Raw genomic sequence first — 27665 nt, 5'->3', positions numbered from 1 at the left:
CTGCTTCATTATTCCAAAGTCATAACGTAGTGTGTGTAAAAAGCTCTTATTCTTTGCTTCCATAGTTCTCTTTAAAACTCTGAAGGGAACTTTACACCACTTCACAAATAGCACAAATATGAGTTAAGAGGTTATTGTACTCTTAAAATTGATACAATTCTGAGAATACAAATAGTTTGAAAAGATTAAAAAAAAAAAAAAAAAAGTAAGTGCTGCAGGATCTCCTTGTTTTCCTATGCTGTTTTCCTGTACCTTTTTTGAATATGTGTGTTGGTATCCTAGGAAACCACTAATAGTGGTATTTGTGAGCTGAGTTCACAGGGGTATTGAACATCAAAAGATTTCAATTTTAAAAAAAAGTAGATTCTTAGGTAAATAGGTAATGGTGGTTTCACTTTGTAAAGCAAAATAGAATTCTGGTCACTGTACAGAAATATTCGAGAAGTAATAAAAAATCTACAACTTTGCCAAAATATGAAATAGTGTTCATTCAGTAAAGATCTTTTAAAAATCCAAGGTATGATTCTCATCTCTCTTCATTACTTCAGTAACAAAACAGTGAAGGTGTATTGAGAACAGCACAGGTGAATAAGTGTACAGGGGTGTATTTCTGATTGCATCAGTCACAAACTACTGTACTAATTAAATAGAAATGTGGTGAGAGTTTCTAAAATCAGGAAACTAAAATTTAAAATCAGAGATCAAGATTAAATTATCTTGTACTTCACACAGAGAGCAATAAATACATGCAGTGAATTATTGAAGAAGGTGATGAAAATAGAATGTAAATAAACTCATGTTAACACAAGATTTATTCATGGAATATCAATAGATGAAAGAATAGAATGGAAAAGGATGATATTGGAGTTAATACAAAAATTGAACAGTATGAAATGTTTTAGAGTTTGTTAAAGTCTTGTGACATCTATAGCATATATAGTTCTGAAAACAGATAAAGTGGACAAAAAAGAAAATTCAATGCACAGGTACTCTGCATGGGCAGATAAGCATGTAATTAATTGACAACTATTCATGATTAAGCTGCTAAGAAATCCATAAACAATGGGCTTTTGGGGAAAGCGTGTGACAAGCAAATACTTTCCACAAAATATTGGCAAGCCCAAACTTCCACTTGAATACTATGAAAAGAAAAGCTAATAAAAAAGGTGATCTGACTTTAGCTTCAGATGCTGGAAGCTGGAAAAAAGTTAAAAAATAATCATACTATATTTTCCTCCTTCATTCTCTCTTCTCTTAAGCCTCAAGTTATGCCAGGGGAGATTCAGGTTGGACGTTAGGAAAATCTTCTCCAAAAATGTGGTTAGGTGCTGGAAAGGTCTGCCCAGAGAGGCAGTGGAGTCACCATCCCTGGAGGTGTCCAAGAAACACTTAGATGTTGTACTGAGGGACATGGTTTAGTGGGAACTCTTGGTGATAAGTTGATGGTTGAACTGGATAATCTTGGAGGTCTTTTCCAGCCTTGGTGATTTTATGATTCTATGATTCTATGATTGAATCCCTTTATGAGGAAAAGATTGCACCCACTGACATTCATCAGTGCTTGCTCAATCTTTATGGAGATCTGTCTCACTCCAGTTATTAAAGGAAAAGTGATTCATGATATAGACCTAGAGTGAGATTAAGACAGAAAGAGGTCAAATGTTCTTCCAGTTTACTACAAATTCATAGTCAGGGTGATGGGGAAGGGAAGGTGAGCAATAGTAAAAAGATAGGAAATAAAAACAAGGGTTATTTATAGAAATCAAGAAGTAATCACCACCATGGATTCCAGTGACATTCCATTGGTCCAAGGACATCTTCAAGTAGATGAGAAGGATGCTCTTCCTTTCTCTCATTCAAACAGTCTTTTATACTGTCCTGTTGAGCTTGGGTTCCTAGGTAATGGCACATGTTGGTATGTGCATCCCATCTCAGGTGGTCAGTCTCCTCTGAGGTCCACTACCCAGGAGATTGCTTAGCCATACTTCGGACCCCAACAGAACCAATTTTTCCTTCTTGTCTTATCTTCGATGACCCTGGCAATTGTGCATCGGTAGGACTGGCAAGACAGGAAATGGCCGTGGGCCTTCTTGTAAACCTTGAGACAAAGAGTGCTAAATGTCTCATACAGACTTTGAGATAAGGGGGTCTCACAGCAGGTTTTGAGTTGAAAGAGTCCAAAACAGCAGTCTCACAAGATCAAACAGTGGATGTGAGCACAGTGAGTTTGTGGGTGATACATTTTAACAGTGGCAACAGCAACAATGAAAGTCAAGCCCTGTTCAGGATTGTCAAGCACAGCTGTCTCTCATCCCATCCTCATCGCCAAATATGGCGGTGGAGTCACCAACCCTGGAGGTGTTCAAGGAATGTTTGGACGTTTTGTTGAGGGACATGGTTTAGTGAGAACCATTGGTGATGGGTGAATGGTTGGACTGGATGATCCTGTGGGTCTTTTCCAACCTTTGTGATTCTATTATTCTATTCTATGAAATGAAGAGGCTTTTACTGAGCTCTTCCATGCACACTGATGGATTACAACCAAGGAACTTAATGTGGATCTGAATATCAGCTTCACTGTGTTGTGGAATACTGCAAAATTTATGCCAGATTTGTCACATGAATGCTCACATAGAAAAAGAAAGAACACTGCATTGAATTTTGTCAGGACCTACTGAACAAATATTAAGCTGTAGATGACAGTTTTCTTGATCACATCAATACCAGTGATGAGATGTGGTGTCTCCACTGTTAACCAGAGTCAAAAATACAATTCATGGAGTGGGAACCTGTGAACTCCCCATTGAAGAAAAAGTTCAGGATGCAGGCCTCCATGCATAAAGTGATGAATATTGCCTTTTAGGATAGGAAAGGGGTGATCCTTCTGGATTTCCTGGAACTTAACAAACCATCAACAGTGCAAAATGCCTGTATGTTAAGTGTCTGAGTGTGTGTGTGTGTGTTTACCACTGAGCATCAAGCTGGCAAATAGGAGACCCGTAGAGTGAGTGAAATGAGCCCAGGATGCAGGTGAGTTTGTCAGAAGGACAGTGTCAGAACTCAGGGATCCAAAATTATGCATGTGTTTTTGAAACTGGAGAGTGTTGTTGCCCGTGCTTTCAGTAGCATGCTTCAGTCTCTGCCATCTGATAAGAGGAATGGGATTGAGGTGTCTCCATCCTCAGTCTGAGTTGGAAATAAGGCTGCCCCAGGCAGGGTTGCAGCAGCTGAGACAGAGTTGTTCCCAGATCCTGGAGTCTACCGGGGTCAAATTGCAACATTCCTGACCAGAAAACAAAGAGATTTAAAGTGAGAAAAAAGAGACATCAACATTGCAATATTTTCTAAGCTTTGAAGATGATGTATTAAATACAATTTGTTTTGACATACTGTTCAAAAAGTTTATACAATAAGTGATCTACCAATGAGTCCTTGGTCTATTGTTAAGGACAATTCTGCACAGAAAATATTTACTAGTACTGACTGAGAATTATTTATTAACTTCAGTACCTAAAGAGAAGAAAATGACATTTTTAAGCTCAGATAGCTACCTTGCAAAATCAGGTGGCCTATAGAAAGCCAAGGCTTGCTACTTGAATAATTTCTATGTGCTTTCAAAATGTTTTTGAAAGAAATATTCACATGAAATATAGATACATAACATACTGGTTTATTAAATAACAAAATAGAAATAAAACCCTTCAGACACTCAGAATTACTGAATAATTTTATTAAAATATCATCTTTGATTATGTGACTGTGAAACGTTGATATTAAAGAGATATACAGAAGTACTGTGTTGGATTTTAGATTGCTATAATAATATCCATATATTTTTTTAACGTATAAATATATACATATATATTTTATAGATACTTTCTTACTTAATTGTGGGATTCATCTGAATTATAATTTGGGAGGATGGATGATCTTAATATTTGAACACTGGGTTAGGTCACTAGAGAGTTATTTCATAGCTTTGCCAGAGAGATCTCTGTAACCTTGGACAAAATACTGAATGTATGTAAACTTGGACAAAATACTGAATCTCATGCTTTAGTTCTTTAACTATTTTTTTTTTTTTTAAGAAAAAAAAAATTGATTCTTCTTTCTTCATTTAGACACCCTCACAGTTTTAGAGTTTACAGTATTTGGCATACGAACAGTTTTACTGAAATAATTTCATAATATTTTCAATATTTATTTTGCTTAACTGTTTTATTTGTTCGTATGTTTGTTTTATATTAACTGGCTGTGTTTTGTATGCAGTTATAAGTGAAATGTTATGATAAACATTGTCATTCCCTTTTCAGGAAAAGCATGCTGTCTCTTATTGTATGCTTCAATCTATGCACTTACGTGTAATAGAAGCTGGAAATAGAGTGCTGCCTGGAAATTTGCTAAGCATATGTAAAGGCGAACAGAGTCAAAACAAGTTTCTACCATGTCAAATACTGCTTACAAGAAATAGTCTGCTATTTACCCTATTTTGTCTTTGTACATACAACACCCAATAAATTGCAATGAGAAAGAAATTACTATTTGAATTACATTTGCAGTCAGTACTACCATATATGCCTTTTCTCATAAATGTGGGGTTGTTTTTTTATATACATATGTCTAGCCTATTTTATATTCAGTACAATTAATAGTTTTCTGTAGTCTAAAAAGCAAGCAAATGGTGTAACAGCACTATTGCCTTTCATCTTTTGCCTAATGTTAGTATTTTTCTCTTTGTATCCTCCATTAAAAAACCATTTAGATTTTCCTATTAACTCAAATCTTTAGACCTGTGTACAGTGCTTTCCATGAAAATTCATTAGAAATCCAGAAATTATAATAGCAGTGATTCATCATTCATATAAAAATATATAATGCTCAGCAAATAGGATATCTGGATTAAGAGTGAAAAAAAAATACTGGGGATTTTTTCTATCTGTAATTATATGTTCTTATTTTATTTTCGTGACATATTTTTATCATTAAAAGAAGGAATCAATTTTAAAACCAAAAAAAAAAAAAAGTAAGGTTAACTGGTGACTTTTGTTCCGTCTCTTAAATGAAATTCTGAAGAACAGTAGATTTCCTTTCTAATAAATTAGAAAAAGATTTGTTTGAAGTCAATGAGTGCATAACTGCATGTTTTAAAATACTAATTTTGAGAACTACTGTACAAACACAAATCTACATAATAAAAAGAATATTAGAGTCTGAATATGAAAATTTTATTACAATTCATTTTATACCATACCAATTAAAAGTAATTAACTTACTACTGTCTCTTCCTAAAACTTAAGCTTCCACTGTGGAAAAAATGTATAGAATTCTGTATTAATACTTGAATCAAGAGCCCTCACTGAATGTAGGTGAAGAAAGAGCAGGATTTGATATGAACAAATAAAAGTAATACCAGGTAACTTGTACTAATTACTATATTTTATCACTCAGGTTGTATTTGTGGTCACAGCATATGAAAGATATTTAACTGTCCTATGTAAATCATGTTTAGAATAACAAAACATAGGAAACTAAATAAAGCACTTCAGTAAAGGCATAATTTTACTTTTACTACAAAGAGGGATATGCTGTGCCCCACTGATGTAATCATGAGCACAGTGTGAGTATGTTTCATTACATCTACACAATTTAACTATAAAATCCCACAGAGTAGAACTAACGCACTGAAGAGAGAATGTGAATGAACATTAAATAATTTTAATTTTATAAAGAAGACATTGAAGTGCAAGACAGCAGTTAGTTTCATATCACATAATCAAAGTGCAAAGGGATCTACAGTTAAAAATTCTATATAGTCTTCTGAATATTATTTTTGCTATTATTACTATCACTTTATTAGCAACATGATAATTGAGAAGTAAATTTAACAGTTCTAAGCTCCCCAGGTCAAATTGTAGATAATTTATAAACAACTTGAATGAAGAATGTTTAATTAGATTGTATATGACATAAAGGGAAAACGAAGTGAATGTATCCAGTTCATTTGCAGCTACATAAAATGGCATTTTGAGCTTATCTCTGTGAAGACCAAAAGATAGGTTCAACATCAAATTTGTAGAACATGCACTGTTGAACCACAGAAGTTTATGAAAGGTGTTGTTTAAAATGGAGCAGCTCCTATGCTGAAGAGAAAAAGTGAATATGTCTTGTTTTTTAGGGCATTCCCAGGAAAGCAGTTTCCAAATATGTAAATGGTCATAGACTATTTCCATACAGCTCGTTTGCCTAGCTGCAGTGCGCTGCAATTGTGCCAGCAAATATGCTCTTGTCCAGCTGCTTAACTACTTTCCTCGTAGCAGAATGAGGGAGAGAATTGGAAGACTAAAAATGAGAAAATTCTCTCTAGACAAAACCAATATAAGAAACAAAGCGAGCAAAGCAAAATAAGAAATCCTTACACCTCCTCCCATCAGGAGGAGAATTCCTGGAAAACATGACCCCAGCTTAAGCAATAGTCACCTGGAAAAGCAAGCGGAGGGGGACTTTTAGGGGAAGTGGCTATCTTGGACCTAATTATATAAATGATTGTGCATCAGTGGAAATTAATATAACGTCTCTCTCTCTTTTTTTTTTTTTCTTTCAATTTTCATACAATTTAAAAATATTTCATATTATTAGGGGAAAATTTTTACTTTTGGTATGGCTTTGTATTACTACAAAGTAACATAATTGATCTTGAGCTACATCAAGAAGAGGAGCGTTTTAACAAAGCTATGAGTTCAGGAGAAGTTGCAGTTTGAAGATATTTGAAAAACTAATCATTAATTCAGCTCTAAGGTTCTTGGTTTCAACAGAGCATATTATTTCTTTTAAAAGACATTGGAAATTTTCTAAATACCATAATCCTTCTTAAGTTTCTTTTGTACATAAGAGTTTTAATGGACAGAAGTATGTATTAAACAATCAATATGCATCGTCTTATACAGACGGAGTCTTGTGTTATCTCATAGAAGTCTAGAAATTTCCTTAGAGGTAATATTCAATTTCTGTGATCAAATTTTAGCAACAACAGACTTTATGTTGCACTTGCTGGAAGGCAGATTCAACTTTTTAGAGAGATAAAAAGCTAGATTTTTAACCTTTTATTATAATGAGTCTGTGTTTTGTCTTTTCTGGTGTCTTTGCTCTGTTTTGTCTTTCGCCCAGGGAGGTAGTGGAGTATCAGTCCCTGGTGGTGTTTGAGAGGCATGTGGATGAGGTGCTATGAGATATGGTTTAGTAACTTAGTGGGTAGTGATGGTGATACGAGGATGATTGGACTAGATGGTCTTGCAGGTCCTTTCCAACCTTGTGATTCTATGATTCTATGATTCTATGGTACATTATAGCAGAGACCCTGACTGATCTGATTCATGATGTTTAGTTCCTGTAGAAATTAATCATCAGTTTTTGAAACAATGTCAGTATTCATAGATGTTCAATAACATTTCATAAACACTGGCTCCTCTTTTCATGGGCACTATAGAGAAATGTATTTAAATCTTGCATCTGGTGTTACAGTTGAATAATTGCATTAAGCATATGTCTACACACTTGAAGTAGCTTTCATCACTGTATTACACACAATTAGAACAACACAATTAGATCTTTCAGGAATGCATTCTAAATTCCTCCATGTTTTCATGGCATGAAAACTACACATATGAAGTAGCTGAAAATGACTAATATGATACATAGTTTGTTTTATTCTTGAAATCAGAATGAAAGAAGATAACTGAGTGCTATGAGTCTGGCTTAAAATAACATCAATAAATATTTTCTCTGTAGCAACCTTTTCAGATGTTTAGTTTCTTGATTTCATCCATCTAATTTCTGTATTTCCAGTTTTGTGTGTGAAATGCAGAATATTAGATCAAGGTTAGTCTCTCATTACATTCAGAGTTAATTCATAAGGTACACTGATTGTGGTTAAATACTCTCTCTATATATTTTTTTTTAATCTGATATGATCTGCTTCTACAGGAAATTTGCCTTATAAAGATTTAAGGAATAAATATTTTTCTAAATAAATTTACTTTCATGCCCAAGTAATACAAACCGTTGTCTCTCTCTCAAGTCGTTTGTATGCAAGTGATTGTGGCAACCAATTTACCAGGTTTTATCATTATCCTCTCATTTCTTCTTGGACTTACAGTCACTAAAAATGATATATGGTGCATCATGATCCTGAAAACCTTGCACAATGAAAAATGGTTCTGTGATCCCAGTTACACTTTTGGTAACAATTATCATTTATTTGTAGATTAATTTCACCATGATGAAGTAGATATCTGAGATAAGGAATTCTGAATCACCCTCAGTGTCAATGTAATCACTGCCAGGCTTTTCTTACCCACCAGAGGTATACCTTATTTTTAAGGGAGGATTTCATAACTATTAATTTATCATTTGTCAGATGTAATTAATTATTTTAAAGAATTTAAAATGTGGTGCACAGAATGTTCTGAAAGCTGGCAACATATATTCTGAAAAAATAACTAGAGAAGGCAACTGTTTTTATGCACAACATAACATTACTGACAAACACACTATCCATAGGAGCCTTGGTGGGTTTTTTGTTGTTGTTGTTGTTGTTGTTGATTATTTGTTTGTTTGTTTGAATAGACACTTGCATATCCAGACACACTCACAGGACTACTGTTGCAGAAGGTTAAGTTTTCATTCCTTAATTTTCTTAAAATTCTGCTTTTTTTTTGTTTGCTTGCTTGTTTTTGTTTTTGTTTTGAGAAATTCATTCCTGGCTTCTTCTGTCTTGACAGTGTGATTAAGGTTTTTGTCTTTCTTTTCATATGTCTCTCCTTTTCTTCTGTTATTCTCAACTTTACCTGCTTTTTCACTCAAAATGCTCATTTTTTCCCTATTCCCCAAAAATCCTAGCTTTGTGTACTCCATCATTTCAGATGCTCTTATTTCTCTCATGTAAACAAATTTTCTTGACCCTTGCTTATTTTCACTATCTGAAGTCTACCCTCTTTATATTTCTCTTTCGTATCAAATCTCATATCAGCGGTAAAACGAGTTGAACCAAAAATCACATCCTCTTCTATAAAAAAATCTTATTACGTAATCAAACATTTTCATGAACATTTTAAATCTTGCTAAGCCAACAGATAGCTTTTGCTGAGTGTCCAAAGGGCAAAATGTCGTTGTTGTGGCCAAAGTTCACCCTAGTGAATGTTTAAATGAAAAGAGACTGGTCTACAGAGAACTTTTAAAAATACCCTGAAAATGAAAACACTAATGTATTTCCTACTAGCAACTGGCCTCAGAGAGAATTTGCTCAACACTAAAAGTTTAGTAACTAGCTTGAAGAATGACACCGAATGATGTCTCAAAATTTGCTTTATTATCAGTCAGAACACATTTGAAAAGGATTTTATTTGCAAGTTTCTACCATAAATCTTGTCTTAAATCTTTAATCTCTGGTGGGTTGGTCATTTTTCCAACAAAGAATTTCAGCACCAGCTGTTCAGCTTTTGCCAAAGCTCTGTAAATTGATTGATCTGTCCCAGTTCACATCCTCAGGACATAGTTGGTCTATTGGCCCCTATAATCCTGAATGACAGTGTGGATTATAGCATGCACATCACCTGAATTAATTTGTATTTGTGAGTAGAATGAATTCTGTACACATTTACAAAAAAAATACACCAATCCTCAAAGATAAGAAAAACACACTGAGCAACTCTGAATTCCTGAAATAAATAAAAGAATAATATATCATCTTACTATTTAACTCATTTTTATTACATAAGCTAACAATTTAGTTAGGATTGCTGCATACTTGATAGTACAAATGTTTTACTGATTTAAAAGTCTTTTTGCATCCCTGCAGCTCTTACTAAAAATCATCATCAAAGTTAATAATATGAGTGTATTTCCCTAACATTTAAGTCTGCATGCTAACTGTCTTATCACTAGAGAATTTTACCAGACGGTTTGGTTAGAGATAGCAAGTGTTTCTGAACACTGTTTCATGATATAGTGGGAAGACTTTTACTCAGAGTCTTCTTCCAGTTCATTTTCCTTAAATAGAATTTATACTTTTTCATAGAATCAGAATTGTTTGAGGTGGAAGGGACCTTTAAAGATCATCTAGTTTAAATTCCCTGCAGCAAGCAGGGACAGCTACATCTAGATCAGGTTGCTCAGAGCCCCCTCCAGCCTGACCTTAAATGTCTTCAGAGACGAGGCATCCATCAACCTCTCTGGACAACCTGTCCCAGTGCTTCACTACCCTTATTGTAAAAAACTTATTTTTACATTCAGCATAAATCTTCCCTGTTTCAGTTTAAAACCATTTTCCCTTGTCCTACCACAACAGATCCTGCTAAAGTATCTGACCCTTTTTTTCTTATAGCCCTGCTTTAGATATTAGAAGGCTACTATCATGTTTTCCAAGAGCTTTCACTTGTCCAGGTTGAACAGCCCCAACTCTCTCAGCCTCTCATCCTGTCCTAATATGGGAAGTGCTCCATCACTTGGATCATTTTTGTGGCCCTCTTCAGGATGTGCTTCAACAGTACTGAGGACTCCATATCTGGACACAGTATTCCAGGTGAGTTCTCACTAACACGATGTAGATGAGAAGGTGGTGGAGTCAACATCTTGAATTCTTCAAGAAACACGTAGATGTGACTCTGAGAGATGTGGTTTAGCGGGCATGGTATTGGTGCATTGATGGTTGGATTAGATGATCTTATTGGTCTTTTCCAATATTAATGATTCTGTGAAAAGTATTAATTGTTTTCTAAATTTTAATCTTCAGTGAAATAAAAACAACACAGCTGATCCACCCAGATTAATGTTGCATTAATTCCAATTACATGGAAACATCTCAACTATGAAGTGAAGATGATAACCAATAGTTTTAGTAGATTCCTACTTATCAACAAGCAAGTACTTTTTTTTGTTTGTTTGTTTGTTTGTTTGTTACTTAGGAAAATAAAAGATAAAATGTAAGAGCATTTTGAAGTGAACCTTACACATGTATACTCAACCCGTCACTACTGATTTGAACAGCCAACTGGAATCACAGGAAATTATTGTTTAAGAATGGGAAACCAACTTTCTCCTCTTTCTAGAGAATTGCAGTATCTGTGAAGCTACAAACAAACTTCTTTGAAGTACAAGTTGAAGAACACATGCTTCAAAATCATCTCAACTTCCTGCTCTCCTGAAAAGTATTTTAGCAATCCTAATACATTGCGATTGCATGTCAGAAATCTCTGGATGGAAACTTTTCAGTCTTGGATTTCTCCTTATATCAAAGCTTCACCATTCCCTTTCCTCAGAAGACTGAATCCTTGAATCAGCAGGTGTTGCCCTAATCTGTTATGCTTGTTTTCTGGTGGAAAGGAAAAGAAACATGAAGATGGAAGCTGCGGAATGACCTCATTGCAGCCTTTCAGTACCTGAAGGGAGCCTATAAACAGGAAGGGAGTAAACTCTTTGAAAGTGTAGATAACAGCAGGACAAGGGGGAACAGTTTTAAGTTGAAAGAGGGAAGATTTAGGTTGGATGTTAGTGGGAAGTTCTTTACCAGGAGAGTGGTGAGGTGCTGGAACAGGCTGCCCAGAGAGGTTGTGGATGCCCCGTCCCTGGAGGTGTTCATGGCCAGGTTGGATGGGGCCCTGGGCAACCTGGTCTAGTAAATGGGGAGGTTGGTGGCCCTGCCCAGCAGGGGGGTTGGAGATTCGTGATCCTTGAGGTCCCTTCCAACCCAGGTCATTCTGTGCTTCTGTGTGACCTAAACTAAGGCAGAATATTTTAAAAGTTGACTTTATAGGAAATGTAGTTTTGAAGAACTTTAAGTGGGAAACTGCAGATTTACAATCTGATGTGATTAGATAGAAAATATTTTCTATCTAGTTGACTAATTTAGGAATAGGAATCTGAAACTGATGACAAGCATGCTTCTAAAGTAGCTTTCATAACAGAAGTATTATCATCGACAATTTTAATTGCTGTTACAATTTCTGAGGTGTTTCAATATGGACATGGACATAAGATCAGTGCTCACTGTTAAGAGGAGAAATCATTGTAACTAGAGCTGAGGTGTCAGGTTGAAATGACCACTGATTACACTTGCAAACTAATGAAAACAAAGGCTCAGCTGAGTTAGTATCTGTCATATTGAGAATGTTTATTTTATGAAATATTTTATCCTGAAGGTAAATAAATGACTGAGGTTTGAAATCAAAGTGTTTGATTTAAGAGAAATACATTAATGCAATGAGAACTCAGTTTTGCATATGAAAGGAAGTTTACATTTTAAATTGCTCTTTCACAAATTGAATTGCAAGAATATTATGCTTTATCTGTGCTAGTGTATCTGGCTGTTCTAATACTTAACATCATTTCAAAAAGCAGCTCTGCCACTTTGCTGCTTCTGAATCTCTAAACAGTGTTCTCTCTGAAAGTACCTAAATTCTCCCAGAAGGAATTTCCTTAGGTACATTTTCATAAAACTTAATTACAGTTTCAAAAGAAGGAAAAGTCCTCTGTATGTATCATCTAAAATCCTGGCTTAAAAAGAAATATCATTACATAGCCAAAATTAGTTATTCTCGGATAGAAACATCACCAGGATTTCACTTTCTTAGGCATCACTGCATTCTCTCTGCGACAGGAATACTGCTTTGAGCAGCATCCTGAGAAAATGGTGTTTCTGAATATTGTTATGCCAATAGTCTCTGAAATGAAGGAAGGAAAGATGATGCAAGTAGTAATTTCTGATACAAAGTCTTGGCTCCTCTCCTGTCCTTGTAGTAGGCAAAAGTGATTATTTCTGCAAATTGGAGATTCTTCATCTTTTACAGAGTCTATTCATCTAATGTGAGATAGGAAACAATACTAAAGATAAGACTGAAGAATTTCTCCTGTAAGTTAAAGAAATAGAAGATTGGTAGGCAAGGAACAGAAAACATAGTCAAAATTAATGAAACATAGGAAACATAATGAAAAATTAATGAAACATAGGAACAGAAACAAGGAACAGAAAACATAGTCAAAATTAGACAGAAACATAGTCAAAATTAGACGAGAGGTACTTCTGTGCTTGGGAGAAGAAGAGAGGAAGATGACATATTTCTGGAAAAAGATTTGGAGTAAGTTTGGGTGGCAGGAAGTATGCCTACTCGTTATCATAAACAATCAATTATTATAAGAAATCTTTGACTCATTCCTGAAAATTATTTACCTTCCCATTTTAAAAGAAATATTCCTTATTTAATTTGTTTGTAAAATGAAAAAAAAAAAAAACAACCTTCATTTGTGTAGTTTAAAACTGCAAATATTGTGTGGCTTTAAGACAGTTTACACATTATAAACTTCTTTTTATTTGTAACCCAAGTAAGAAAATTACACCCAAAAGGGAAAAAAAATGATAATGTTAATTAATGATTAATTGATGAGCAGACAAAGGTATCAGTACTTTCACAGGAAACATTCTATGAGTACAGAAAGAATACAGAAACCTTACCAATGATTCAGAATGCAACAAGAAAGTCAAAGCTCATCATGACTTGGAAATGAGGTACTGAGATGAAAAGTCAAAAGAATCTCTTTACATTTACATTTGAAGCAAAAATAAACCTAAGGAAAATGAGATCCTGATACAAAAAGTGGTGGAAGGACTAGCAAGAAGAGAAAATGTTAAGGTGCTCCACTTTCTTTGCTTTTCCCTTTACTATCAATTTTTGTTTCTCAAGGCCCTCAGGTTTATTTTGAGAAGAGACGGAGTCTGAAGGACTCAGAACTATTAATGACACAGAAAGATGAATTCAGGGATAATATAAGTAAATTGCACATGCACAGACCTATAGGACAGAAAAAGATATTTTCAAGGGTATCTTATTAACTTCATTACTAGATGATCTTCTGTAATCTTGGAAAGGTCATAGAAGACATTCCCAATGACAAGAAATGTTGCACCTGTTTTCATAAAGAACAGTAAAAAACTTCAACCTTGCCACTGTAAAACTAGGTTGTTAGTGCTTTTATGTTATGAACACACACACACACACACACACAAAAAAAAAAAAATGCAAAATAGTTGCAACAGGATCATGAAAAAGTGCATCATATTTCTTCCGATCATTTATGGATTACTTGGATATAATGGTAACTTTTCCTTTACTGTACTAATTGATAGCTTTACTGATCAATTTGGGTATGACAAACATAAGAGAAGAGTTATATTATCTGTACTTTCAGCTGAAAAATATGGAGGACTATATCCTGTGGTTCCACATGATTGAAATGTCAAAATACTTAGGATCATCAATGTTTAAGTATTAGTGGAAAGAAAAGAAACTTTCTCCTTCTATTTTTTTTCAAGGCAGATCTTACAGAAATGCTAAAAAGTACAAAAATTTCTTTAATCATACAGTTGGATTTTTCTGATGGATCATAAATTTGAAGATGATAATGAAAATGAAAACACTAACTTGATACAGAAGAAGGGCATCTAAAAATTTTTATGTAGCAAAAGGCAGACATGAGAAAATGTGGGCCTGCTGCTTAATGGGGCAGGGGTCCTGGTGACACGGGGCATGGCAAAGGTTGAGGTTCTCAATGCATTCTTTGCTTTTGTCTTAAAAATTTGAACTATTAGGATCTTAAAATGTTCTTTAGATACTGAAACTTTGTTTTTACATATTATATGATAATTCTAAAAATTGTTTTAGACAGATGTCAGGAATTATTGTGACAGAGTGGTATTATCATAAGAAAGCAATTTATCTTTCTTTGAAAATATTCAAATTTTTATCCTATTAATTTTTAAATTGTTCAGATTTTAATTTTCTATGCATGATCTTAAGAGGTAAATCTCAATAAAGATTTTATGTAAGCTTATTTATCCACAAGTATAGTTATAAAAAAAAACCAACCAACAACCATGATCGGGTAAGAAAAATGAAAGAATTACATTAAATAACATATAGCAACAAATTCTCAATACAATAGCCTGGTGAAATAATGAATCTTCTCTGACTTCTGATCACCTCCTGACTTCTTAGAGCTGCTTGAAGGAGCTGGTCGCAACAGCTGTTTCATCACCCATGGGACTGGCTTTCTGGCTTCCTAGCCCATCCTAACTTTTGGTGCTACTCAGTCAATAGGTGCTTGGGCTTGTGAATCTTATCCACCTGGTACTAACTTAGGGATGGACCATCTACTTCAACACTTACATTTTTTAGCTGACAGAACATAAGACTAAGTTAATCTTCACAATTTGAAGTATAAATCTAATGTTTAGTGATGTTTAGTGTCTTTTTATTACCCTTTCAAGTGCATGAAAATAACAGGGGGTTTTTTGTTTGTTTTGTTTTGTTTTGTTTTTTTTCCCTATGTATTCTTTTCCTCATTTTCATTTCAGGTGAAATTATATGGAAAAAATAACACAGTTCCACAATTCACAAATGCTTTTGATCACTGCTAGCCTTTTCATGAATAAAATAGTTGACAAAAGGAAGCAAATTTGTCAGCCAGTCTTAAAATGACTGTAAGCTACAACATTTAAACGTTGAATATTTTATGGTTAATATTGAGTGGAAAGATCATTCAATCAAATAAGCTTGAAAGAGCTCCAAGCATTCACCCTATATCTGTGCTTAACCTGTGAGTCATTGCTATAATAGTAACTTTCAAATGACTTTATTTATCTCTCTTGCTTTGGAAATTCACTGTAGTAAAATGCTAAGCTACTATTCCTGTTATGGTGCTTTACCACAGTTAAAAGTTCTCAGGTTTAAAGCAAACAAAGATATGAAGTAGGTGGGAAAGTTGCATTTATACATAATTGGAAACGAAGCAATTCAGTGTTTTTAACAAAGACAATTACTTATAAAATTATATGTACTTAGACAATTTACTTAAATGGAAACTCTTAACACAGCAATTTGTGAACTAGACCATTATGACTTTCATTTTAGTTTCAATTTTAGAAAGTTATTTCATAAGACATATTGTGTCAAGAATGCTCTTAAGAAGATAATTATCGTAAAAATATGTTTGATCTAATTATATTAAGATAGCATATGTGAATAAAGATGCATATGCAAAAATAGCTTACTGTCTGTTGGATGTCTTCAGAAATACTAAACAAACAAATACACTTCAAACATATCTACCATCATTCTACTATCAGTGCTCAAACAAACTACTTCCATTTCTAAGAAATTACTTGTATGGAAGGGAAAAATCAACTGTAAAACTAAATGTAATTTATCTAGACAATATCAACCAATGGTAGGTATTAAAATCTCAGAAAAGTCAAATATATATGTAACCCTAAAATAGTGGGCTTTCATATCACTTCACTTCACTAATTCACAAGGTTTTCTGCAGGTCCAATAAAAAGGAACTAAAATTGTACAAGAAACCTCTGATAACACTGTTATGTAAAGCAGAAATATTTAACATTTTAAGTAGCTTTTACAGAAAAAAACAATATTTATTCTTTTCTACAATGTGATATTTATCATGGTTTTAGACTTTGAAATGCAATCAAGTAATTAGAAGACTGATTTTTTAAATAAATTATGAAAGTAGTTATGATCAAGAAGTAAATGTTGATTCCTCTCTTTGTAGAGAGTTGTAAATTATAGGTACTGTGCAGACATATTCTTACAGAAGCATATAGCATTTCTACATATCCTTGTCTACACCTAGACAAACCTTATTCTATAAGTGAAAGGAAAGATGCATTAATACAAAGAAAATAGGTTTGGTTGTTTTTCTTTAGAAGAAGTCTTAAGGTCCAAAATTAAATAATAGGTAAACAATTGAACATTGCTGGAATACCTCTGCTACTGTAGGAACTGAGCAAACTCTTACTGCAACTGCACTGCCTTTAAATTCAGAGTTTGGCATCTGAAGTTCTTCGTATCCACAATACAAACAGCTGCAGGTGTTAAGTATGAAAGAACAGACTCCTGAATTTCCCTTCCTGAAAAAGCCATGTAGCTCATTCCAGACTATAAGCCAATGTGTACAAAATATGAAAGATTTGGTGACTAATACATTGAGTGCACAATTTAAAAGGACTGTAAATATTGTCTAACTATTAGATCCAGTTGACTGTTTAAAGACAGCAATTAAAAAAAAAAATTAAGAAAAAATGTCAGGGAGGATACATCAGGCTACAACAGTCTCTTTTCTGTCTCTTCATTTCATTCCAAAAAGAACCCCTAGGTATTGGGCTGACTGGGAAGCACAGCAAACCAGAATCTGATGCTGCTGTGTTATCAGTGAATCAGGAAGCACAAGAAAACCACAAAGTCACATAGATGAAATATTGTTAATGACAAAATGGCTAAACTGAAGCCTGGCTTATATAATAATAATAAAAATAGTCTAGATTATTGATTTATTTAGGATTCTGGGAATTTGAATGGAATATGTTAGCATGAATGCAATGATGAAGCAACCTCTTTCTAGAGGTTTTAACATTTTTTCAGTGAATTTGGATTCCTCAGGTTTTGCTCATACAGTGTTCATTGGGATTTAAGTGGCTCTACTGAAGGATATACAAAATAAAAACCAAAGGAATCCAGATTTCACAATCACAATGATATAAGACTGTCCAAATCATCCTGGTCAAGCAGGAGGAAAGTTTAAAATGTTTGTTCCCTGCAAAACAAGTGGAGGGCAAAAGATCCTCTCTCCAATCAAAACAACTTCTATAATAAACTCAAGAAAAGCAAGAAGAAAAAAATAAAAGGTATGACGTTCTGTAGTAAAAAAATTGGGAAATCTGAAACTTTATGTCTAAGTTCTACTGTCTACTGCCTTTACCTTTTTTGTTTTGTTTTTTATTTTTAAACGAACCCCAAGTCACAAAGCAATGCTGCCAGTTACATACATCAGTGATCCTGAAATCTACCATATGTAGACAATCTTACTTTTCCTCTTTTGGAGTACAGTCTTATTCATTAATATTGTCAATCTGTACTTGAAGATAACATTGAATGCTCTAAAACTCAATAACTAGGAAGAGAAATAAATCCTAAATACATTGTTTAGGATTTCTAAATTTTTAAGTTAGTTCCATGAGTTTTTTTGTTTGTTTTTTGTTTTTTGAGGCATGATTCAGAGTTTCTGAACATTTGCATTTGTTAATGTTTATGATTACTACATAAGTTCTTAGCACTACACCTTGTATTAATATACTTCATTCTGTTTCTATTATTCAGGTCTTCAAGATAATCTTCCTCTTGTATGACATTTTTATTTCCTTCTCTGCAGTGATAACACCTCCAATCAGTGTGTCACCAGCAGACTTTTAACACATCCCTATTATTTGTGTAAAGAAGACTGAGAACAACATTCAGTGAAATTATTCATGCATATTTCCAAAGATTTAAAGCTGGATGAATGTTCTTTTCTCTTTTTCAATTAACAAATACAACATTCCCTGCAAAAACTCCCATCCCAAAACAAACCTGGCTAGTTTAGAGGAAATTAGATATTGATTAAAATCCTCATACAGCTACCATTTTGTCCCTCCATAAAAAGACAACACTGGCTTTTATGTTTGTGGCATGGTTTATCCTCTTTTTGTACTGTCAGTCTATTGTTTATTCTGGAACTCAAAAAACATGTATCAGAAGGTGGTTTATCTAAAACCACTCGGGTAACGCCTTTTTTCTTCCTATAAACATTAGGACAATGCCTAACTACAATTCCACATAATAATGATCCAAATAGTCCTGTAGTAAATCTTTACTATCATTCAGTTGAATGCAATGTTGATTAGTGCAGAATCCATTCTATTTTTGTAGCTGAATGAATTATATTCATGACCTACATTAAATTTTACAAAATTCCTAGCCCATCAGTAAATAAAAGCTTTCTCAGAATGTCATGTCTATTCTCTCTTTACTTGAGTCTCTTTATTCGAGTGGAAATTCACATATGACAGACCTGTAATTTCTAGAAGAACTAAAATTAAACGTTACCATGCTACAAACCAAACTAAGAGTACTATGAAAACTGGCTGACTGTTGTAAATTTAATACAGAATTTCCTCTATTTGAAGGGGTCTAGACCTTCAATTTTATTTTCTACTAAATTGTAATAAAAGATCATGAAGCACTTATTTTTCTACACAGCACAATTTGTGAGGAAAAGTGTCTTTGTATGTCAAAAATCTTTTGGATCTTTCTGACCTTTTTCTTCATCAGAAAAAGATATCTTTACATTACAAAAACAAAAATGTTGGTTTTGATGTTGTAAAGTGACACAAATCAGACAGATTTCAGTAAACCCAACATTAAACTCTTCTTTCTTCACAGTGTAAGTATAACCTCACAGAAGTTTACAGTTTGACTCCTTTTAGTCCCTCCATAGTTTCATTTGATTCCATAGTTGCTCTATGCTCTTACAATAGCACACTCATCATAGGAGAAATGTGCATTCGAGAGAAACTGTCTACCAGCCTAAAAAGGTCCAAACTAGAGCTCTCCTGTTGCAATAGTCCAGGAATGTAACTCATTTTAATATTTTGTAGAACTGATCAAAAGGAAAATCTCGACCATATTTTGAATTTAATTGAACCCCTACTCAGTTCCTGAGTCCCTGACACTTCTTCTTGATTTTCTATGGAATATGAATTGTGTCATTAAAAAAAAAAAAAAATCTTCCACGTAGATACTTACTTGGTCTACAAGTACTGTATCGATATTCACAATTTTAAAAGTGGACAACTAGGGGAAAAAAAAAGAAGCCACCTTTGTTTCTTACATAATTTGTATCAGACCTTGTTAAAAAGGCAAATGTAACAAGACAGCAGTTTTATTTACCTGCACATTAATAATTAACCAATTAAAAATCAAAATCAACAGCAAGTTCAACTTCAAAAAAAAATCTCTAATTGTTCTCTCTTTCTTACTACCTTTTTTTTTTCTTTAGGAAGAAACATATCTTTCAAAACAAGCACATAGATTCATGAAGAGTCTGTTGAATGGCCTCACAAATACCTGGATTATGTTTGTGGTTGCAAACAATATAACATTAATCAGACTTGCGATTCTTGTATTTTCTGAATTATTTGCTTAGATTTATAAAAATGTCAGGAATAAATGAATAGTTGTATTTTTTGAACACTAACTATATTTTATGTTCTGCTAGAGAAAGTACGAGAGACCAAGATGAAATAAAATTAATCAGAAGCCATTCAAAGGAGATTTATCTGCAGGGGAAAAAAAACAACAAACAAAAACAAACAAACAAAAAAAAGAACACACAAAAGAGAGAGAGAGAACAAAAAATAACTTGGATTGAAATGGCCATATGGTGTTAAATAATTTTGTTAAATAATTTAAGTTTCCTTACTGCTTGAATATGCTGTCATAGCACTCAGGAGGGCAGCAGGATTATACATTGGTGTACAGAAGAACAGCTCATCAAAGCAGTAAAGATAGATAAATCTCCCTTTGCAAGTTTAATTTCTTTCTGAAAACAAGATGAACATAGAATAATGTGACTCAGTTTTCCCTCATTTAATTAGTTCTCTAAAATTAAAATCATTGATGAAAATAAATTGAAAAAGATACAAAAGAATAGCACTTAGTAAATGCAAAACTTTTTTAAAGAAAAACAAACAAACAAAATCTAGCACATTTTCAGCTTAAATAGATAAAAAATTTTGCTTAGTTACTGTTCACTTCGTTCTTAAATCAGCTGAAAATAAGCGCTGACAATTTTGTGGTCTCTGAAGAGAATAAATGAATTTCTGAATGCGTTCTTTACATCTGTCTTTAAAAGTCAGACCAGTTATCCTCAGGTTTCTCCACTCTCTGACCTGGCAGCCTTGGCTGGGGAGCAGACTAAACCCCTCACAATTCAGGAGGACACAGTCAGAGACCTGTTACTCCAACTGGACTGCCACAAGTCCATGGGACCGGATGAGATTCACCCAAAAGTGCTGAGGGAACTGGCGGAGGTGATAGCTGAGCCGCTTTCCATCATCTATCAGCGGTCCTTGTTGAGGGGTGAGGTCTCAGAAGACTGGAGGCTTGCCGATATGACTCCCATCTACAAGAAGAGCTGCAGGGAGGATCTGGGGAACTACAGGCCTGTTAGCCTGACCTTGGTGTCGGGGAAGATTATGGAGCAGGTTGTCTTGATGGAGATTATGTGGCATGTGCTGGACAACCGGGGGATCAGGCCTAGCCAACATGGGTTCACAAAGGGAGGTCCTGCTTGACCAACCTGATCTCCTTCTATGATCTAGTGACCCGTCTGGTGGATGAGGGAAAGGCTGTTGATGTAGTCTACCTAGACTTCAGCAAAGCCTTTGACACTGTCTACCACAGCATTCTCCTGCAGAAGCTGGCAGTCCGTGGCTTGGACAGGTACACTCTTGGCTGGATAAGGAACTTGCTGGAGGGCTGGGCCCAGAGAGTGGTGGTGAAAGGAGTTAAATCCAGCTGGCAACTGGTCATGAGTGGTGTTCCCCAGGGGTCAGTGCTGGGGCCTGTCCTGTTTAATATCTTTACTGATGACCTGGATGAGGGCATTGAGTGCACCCTCAGTAAGTTCACAGATGACACCAAGCTGGCTGGAAGTGTCAATCTGCCTGAGGGTAGCGAGGCCCTACAGAGGGATCTGGACAGGCCGGATAGCTGGGCTGAAGTCAATGGGATGAGGTTCAACAAGACCAAATGCTGGGTCCTGCACTTTGGCCACAATAACCCCAGGCAACGCTACAGGCTTAGAGGGGCAGAGTGGCTGGAAGACTGTGTAGAGGAAATGGACCTGGGGGTGTTGATTGACGCTAGACTGAACGTGAGCCAGCAGTGTGCCCAGGTGGCCAAGAAGGCCAGTGGCATCCTGGCTTGTATCAGGAATAGTGTGGCCAGCAGGAACAGGGAAGTAATTGTCCCCCTGTACTCAGCACTGGTGAGGCCGCAACTCAAGGACTGTGTCCAGTTTTGGGCCCCTCACTGTAAGAAAGACATCAAAGCCCTGGAGCATGTCCAGAGGAGGGCAACAAAGCTGGTGAGGGGTCTGGAGCACAGGCCTTATGAGGAGCGGCTGAAGGAGCTGGGATTGTTCAGTCTAGAGAAGAGGAGGCTCAGGGGAGACCTTATTGCTCTCTATAACTACCTGAAGGGAGGTTGTAGTGAGCTGGGGGTCAGCCTCTTCTCTCGTGTGACTAGTGATAGGACTAGAGGGAATGGCTTCAAGATGTACCAGGGAAGATTCAGGCTGGACATTAGGAAATACTACTTCTTTGAAAGGGTGGTCAGGCACTGGAATGGGCTGCCCAGGGAGGTGGTGGAGTCACCGAGCCTGGTGGTGTTCAAAGAGCATTTGGCTGTTGTGTTGAGGGACATGGTTTAGTGAGAACCACTGGTGATGGGTGAATGGTTGGACTGGATGATCCTGTGGGTCTTTTCCAACTTTGGTGATTCTATGATTCTATGATTCTATGATTCTAAAAGCATCTTCATCCCTCTGATCACTGGGAAGATACAAAATGCTATTCTTATATTATAGGATTATCAACAAGTGAATAATATGGAGCGTTTATAAACCATGTTCTGCTACCAAACTAAATAGAACAAGATTGATCCCAACAGTTTGCTAGCTCAAGAATACTGTCAATTTGTATTGCTGTCATCAGGAATCTCTGCTTTGCCTTGACCATCCCTTCACTGACAGAGTAATCTTCTTGCTAATTTTTCCCAATCTATTTCTGTATTCTAGAATTCAATAGATGGACAGATCTTTACAGGAATAGATATCTGTTTTGATGAAGGAAATTTAAGAAATTAGATAGTACCTTCTTTCTGAGGGTAAAAGGGATGTCATCCTTCTAGAATAAAATCATTTAAAAGTTCATTATGACTTTCATAACAAGATTTTTCTTGCTTTTTCAAACCCTTATTAGTTTCATATAAGACTAAAAATTTTTATTAAAATAAAACCAGGCAAGGTATTCTGTGTGTGTTGGCTGTTTGGAAGATAATTAACAAGGGACCTCAAAAGGTGTATGCAGATATATGTAGTTCTGGTGACAACCACCTAGTAAGATTTATGCTATATTAGAGTAGGATGCTGAGCACTACCTAGAAGAAGCTGTCTGTGCATAAGTATTTTTTTTTTTTGTATGTTTATCCAAAAGTTTCCCTAAGTTATTCAAGAACTTATAATAATATTATTTGAGCAGTGCTCATTAAAACTAAAATCTCAAGCAATTGTATTTTCTTTTTTTTTCTTCTCCATCCTTCATATTGGCTTTTTTTGTTTGTTTGTTTGTTTGTTTACTTGCTTTCTATATGAGTGATTTGTCATCTGCATCATTTCTGCTTATAACAAGACTCTGAAAAAATTAAGATCATGAAGATAAAATCCACAAATATACTAGTAAGAATAAGATTTATAGTTTGGGAGTAAATTTGGCTTTTGCTTATATAACAATGGAGAAATACTGTAATGAACAATATTTTAGCTAAAGAAAGAAATTTCTTAATAATCTGTGGCCATAAAATTTTGCAAAAAGAAAAAAAGAATATATAAAGCTGCTCCAAGAAGTTGAGTCAACTTGATGTTGTTACAGTGCTGGATTTTATTTGTGTTAAACAAATAGCAGTATAACTCAGGAAGAAAAACAGCAATGCTAGAAGATGAAGAGGGTGCAGTATTTACAAGCCATTGTATTTGTTAAGTTTTATCTGACAGAGAAAACTGAAGCCACCACTGCAAATTCAAAGCTAGAGATCTAGATATTAATGCTGACATGAGATACTATGTAGTCTAGCTCTGGAAAGTAAGAATTCTTTAGGAAGGAAAATACTTTCTACAAAGTCCCTCTTCATTTCTCCTCCCTCTTCTGAAAATGCTTTAGTAGATTTTATGGTGTTGTCTGCTTACACTATAATACCTGGCATTGAATTGAAAATGATTTACTTAAATCTTCAGCGTATCACATATGTAGTTACACAATTAAGCCCATAAATGACGTGTATCCACATAATACATAAGGTAAATTTTGGACTTCATAGTCACTGCATACCAACAACAGCCCTTTGTGATAATTAAAGTCGGAGGACATTGCTCTCCAATTTATAACTCAGAGTGGGAACCAGTGAACTGAATTCCCATATTGTAGAAAGGAATCTGAACTATACTGACTGAATTTACTCTTACTTGCTTTAATGCATATCATATGCTTTTAGACTTAAGCGCTCTAAAATAAAATACATATCTTAAAATATCAGCAAATCTTTAGGTTTCCCATGTCATGATTTTATTTATTTATTTATTTTACCATCAACACAGCCTACACTGAGAGAAAACTTGCTGTGATGAGAAATATTTTGTCACTGATAGTCAATAGCATGCTTGTCTGTTATATCAGTTCTTCCTTTTCAGATCAAATACATTTTTATGTTATGTAGAATAATGACCTTTTGCTAAGCAAACTCGAGCTCTTATTTCTTTCTCTGGAGTTTCTAAACAAATATTTGTGGTATTAATTATAAAAATTTACTTATTTACATGATCTTGTCTGAGTATATTCCTTTTGGAATTTGACTATTTGCAAGGAAATGTAGGCACCTTTCTGACAAATTCAGTCCCTGGTACATTTCACACGATTCTGTTTGGTTACTTATGTTGTACTACCTATTTTTTTAACCTCAGTGAAAAGATGTATTAAATGGTGGGACTGTTTGTCTGTAGTGTCAAGGTCAGGAGATATAATGCTTTTGTGTTATTCCAGCCAATGATTTCTGTGCCTGTAACAAATAATTTTCAATACTTGAGCCTCCAATCCAATAGAGAATAAGAAATAATTTGTAAAAAGACGAATTTGCATTGGATGACTATGTATTTTAATCCTTATGGTAAAACCTAAAAATTACATTTAGAAATGAAATCAGCATGTTCCTAAACATATTTTATAACAGGATGTTTAAGGTTGTAAGGGATCTCCAGCAGTTATGGAGCCTTAGACACTGAGGGACTCCTAGAACTGGATGCCCAGGAGGTGGGATCTTCATGTAGTATAGCAGTCTTTTTAAAAATAAGATGCTAAGAGAGTTGTTTTATGTAGGTTGCTTCAAAGTTATTACCTCCTATTTATTCACCTGGAAAATACAACAGATACAACGATCACAGTGACACTATTAGATAGAGCAAATTCTTAGCTACCTAACAGTTTTTCAACATAGTTGACCTATGCATTTTCATGAGCAATGAACAAGAGCCTGCATACTGCGTGCATAAAAATCTGCTCCAGCAGAGTTGACTTACTGCTTCTGTTACCACTGCTGAAACACATCACTCACCACCTCACTGTGCTCATATTCATTACTTATTCCTTGTAAATGCTCTGCAAACCTCAATAAATGTCAAAGGATGTCATTTTTTCCACATGGAGGAATTCAATGACACATTTGTTTCCCACAGACTTCCAAGTGAGACACCATTTTGTCAGACTGCCCCTCTGTTGCCATCTGTGGAATGGTAATAAAATGAAAAGGAATATCAGTGGGAAGGTTCAGCTTTTACAGCCATACCACCAACGTCCACTTCTGACATCATGGCCTGAAATAATAAAATAGGAGGAATTACTTTTGGAGTAGGTCTTATATATTGATTTTGTCACATGATTCATAAATGAAGTATAAGGAGTTCTACTTGTAATTTACATTTGTATTAAAATGTAATATATATTATTTTATTATTTTTATATATTATTATTATTATTATCAATTATAATAAATCATTATTATTATTATATATTTATCATTTTATTTATATTTTTTCTTCTTTTCATATTTTCTGTGTTGCCTGATATATTAATTATCAAATACTTTACAGAGCATATTCCTGTAGGAGGTGAAAAGGTGACATAAAATAATTATATAAGGAACTCTGTTGAAGGAAATCTTACTAAGATTTTGTGCAAGGTGAGGGAAAACATTTCAAGTCCTCTGTGTGTGCATATCTAGGTCATTATATTTTTTTGTCTTCTGTTAGTGTCACAGCTAAACATAATCCAGAGAGATGAACACATCATCTAGATATAACAATTTAAAGGAGGTGTAAGACAATCCTGAATAGCATTTTAAAGGATATTAAATCAGACATCTTAAGTGGTTTATGTAGATTCATATAGGAGAAAATGACTGAGCCCTCAGTGATGGCATTCACCTGAGACACATTAATTATAGATTTCTTGTCAGTCAGGATTAATGTATGTCTAAGCACAGTATAAAAAAGAGGTGGTTCGAACAAAGAGAGGGGAAAAAAAGTAGCTTTTTTTGATGAACAAGGGGTAGCATAAGAGAGATCAGAGTCTTTCTGTGAATATGCCATTTGTATTATATTTCCCTTCCTCTACAACAGAACATGTGCTGACTTTAGTAAGGTGAGGTGAGAGAGATAGCAGAGAAGTCACAAACTACTAACCCGTTTCTAATAATGCAGGTAAAAAATAAAGTATAGCACAAACTATTCTTTTCCTGTTGTTACTTACTATCTAGGTCAAGCATTTGGCATGTCAACACTAAGTAGTACCTTATGTCCTACTTAACTAAGCAGACATAAAAAAACTAATCACGTGTTGGCTTATAAGAAGCCTAGATATTCATTCTGTCAATACTGCATGTTCATCTTTCACTGTTGCCATTTTATTTTCATCAAGGTTTGGCTTGCTACATGATACTTCAGTGAAAAGGAATTAAAATATAAATCATTTTCCTTTCTGTTTGTGACACCTTCTTAAACTGACATGACCTAGAAGATTTATCTGTGGTAAAGAGTGCTATTGAAAATAAATTACTATTTATGCCCAAGGTCAGGAGGACCCTTTGTCTCCCTGTGCAATATACAAAGATGACACAATGACAATTATCTCTATAGGGCTTCTTTGACAACTTGTTTCTAAAGGCGAACAATATATTACATGTCCATAACAATACACTAAACTGACTGCAGGTCCCCAGAAATTGTTTTTTAAAAGGATGATGCTCTAATAACACAATACAGTGCAAACACTGAGACTACGCATGTTAAGGTTTTGTGCAATTAAATTAGAATAGATTAGATGTCACTCATGAGTTATCATCTGTTCTTCTACAGTAATTCATTTAATTGGCCTCAATGATCAACTCTAAGGTTTCTCATCTCTAGTGAATTTCTTCTGCCCAGGAGCAGACTTTGCAGGAGATATATCAATTCTGAACATTTTTCTTCTTCACTCTAGGTTCTCAAGTGATGAGGATTCAATAGAAGTCATCAAAAACATAATCAAAACAATTTTTAAATATTCTTTTTTATCATTTACAATTCATAAATCTTGTCTTAAAATTTATTTCTTGTTAGGTTTTGTGGGGGGGCTTTTGTTTGGTTTTTGGTTTTTTGACCAGTTGATGTCCAGAGTTAAAGGCAACATAGCCAGCTATAACATTGCATTTAGCACCTGATATTTAAAGTTTCAAAGTAGTAATATATATGGAATTAACAGCAATCTATTTTGTAGGTAAAATAAATGACGATACTACTAAAAGCATATATCAGTAGCTGAAGTCCCTCTAATTAGTGTGCACGAGGATCATACTACTGTTTGTTTTCCTTTTTATGCTTAATGCAGGGAAGTATCAGTAAGAAGAAACTATTTGAAAATG

The 27665-nt window shown here is 34.7% G+C and overlaps 1 non-coding gene across 2 annotated transcripts in view; it reads right to left on the bottom strand.

Moving 5' to 3' along the window:
* LOC112532264 overlaps positions 1–27665 on the bottom strand; it is a 143041-nt gene that overhangs the window by 7200 nt on the left and 108176 nt on the right. Inside the window, exon 2 of one of the 2 annotated variants that reach the window (XR_005859205.2) lies at positions 1781–3283. This is a non-coding gene — a transcript (formin-like protein 3). Of the gene's footprint in view, positions 1–179; positions 3284–27665 lie in introns of those variants that run through there. The other variant, XR_005859204.2, reaches the window with a different exon arrangement.

This window comes from Gallus gallus, chromosome 4 (assembly GCF_016699485.2).
Source record: "Gallus gallus isolate bGalGal1 chromosome 4, bGalGal1.mat.broiler.GRCg7b, whole genome shotgun sequence".
NCBI lineage: Eukaryota > Metazoa > Chordata > Aves > Galliformes > Phasianidae > Gallus > Gallus gallus.
This window is presented reverse-complemented; position numbering and strand designations above follow the sequence as displayed.